Consider the following 1,423-nt stretch of genomic DNA (forward strand, 5'->3'; position numbering starts at 1 on the left):
TTATTTAATAAATTTATTATTATACAAACCGTGTAAATATTACATTCTATATTTACTAGTAATAAATATTTAAAACATTTCAACGACTTTTATTAAATTAAAAATTTAATGCTACATAGGTACAACTTTACTGAATGTTTCCAAAATCGAAATATTTATAAAAATCTTACCTCTCTTTTTTCTTCATAATATTTAACAGAGACAATAATAAGAATGGTATCCAATTACATACTTCCAGTAAGCATCAAATAACTAACAAAAATCAATAGTGATTTTCTTCAGCAACTAAAACTGTCAAGTTATGTATGTAAGAGCCAGATTGTGAAATCTCCGCGCACCCTGAGGGTGGCGATATGAAAATTATGCTGAAAAGGTTTCCGGTGCTGAAAATCGCGCGATCGAGGACGCGACCTGCCTTCACTGCAAATATGATTTTACATTTGCCAATACAAGGGCAAATGTTATACAGTACTGGGATTTAGGATTTCGTAGAATTTACATATTTACTAGCTTACACACGCTACTTACTCTGCGTGAAATTAGAAAAACAAAACTGAGCATCTGTGTTGTTTTAGATAATACTCTACGACTATGCCAAAATTCATCGAAATCCGTTCAGAAATTTAGGCGGCAAACTTTAACAAATATCCACGTAAACTTTAGCATTTATAAAGCAGCACTGTCAGAGTTAAAAACATGTTTTTGACTTAAGAATGTGTGAAATTTTTGAGGTAAATCAGTAACATTTGATATAAACAAAGCGTAATAAACAGTAGCAAAAACGACATTGTATTAGAAATATTACTTGGTTGGATAAAATATATTTTGATAAGAAAGTTTCAAATTCGTTAAATAATATTCAGTTGTCAAAACTCGAGTAATACAAAAGCTCTCAGGAGGCCGTTATCAAATTACAGTTCGAGTTACAGACAGCAGAAGTTAAACATTCGCTAAAATTGTTCCGATGAAAGAGTCTTGTTAGGGCAATTCAATTTTCTTTGTTCTTACAATGTCTCCCGTTTCTCGCGGTGTCTCGTTGTCTCGCAGTGTTGCCAACAACTTTACCTTTTTATACGTATTTCTTTATCGTGCGATATGTTGCAAATATGGTTCTCTCGCGTTACCGCGCGAACTCAGAAGAGAAATAGTAAAATAAATCTTAACTATGTCCATATTTCCAAAGAATTATTTTGTCAGATCAGTAGTCATAATACTTAATGGAACATAACCCGAAATTATGAAAAGATATATCATTAAGGACTGGCTCGACTTCATTTCACTGTGCGCTGCGACTGCATAGCGACGGTGTTACAGAATTACATTCATCATATTCCTTGCATTCTCTGATATCCACAAGTCAAACGCTTAAGCGGGTGCATGGCTTTACCTCTTTAGAACTAAGTGTGCAACATAAATATTATTC

This window comes from Papilio polytes, unplaced genomic scaffold (genome assembly GCF_000836215.1).
Source record: "Papilio polytes unplaced genomic scaffold, Ppol_1.0 DF824091.1, whole genome shotgun sequence".
Lineage (NCBI taxonomy): Eukaryota > Metazoa > Arthropoda > Insecta > Lepidoptera > Papilionidae > Papilio > Papilio polytes.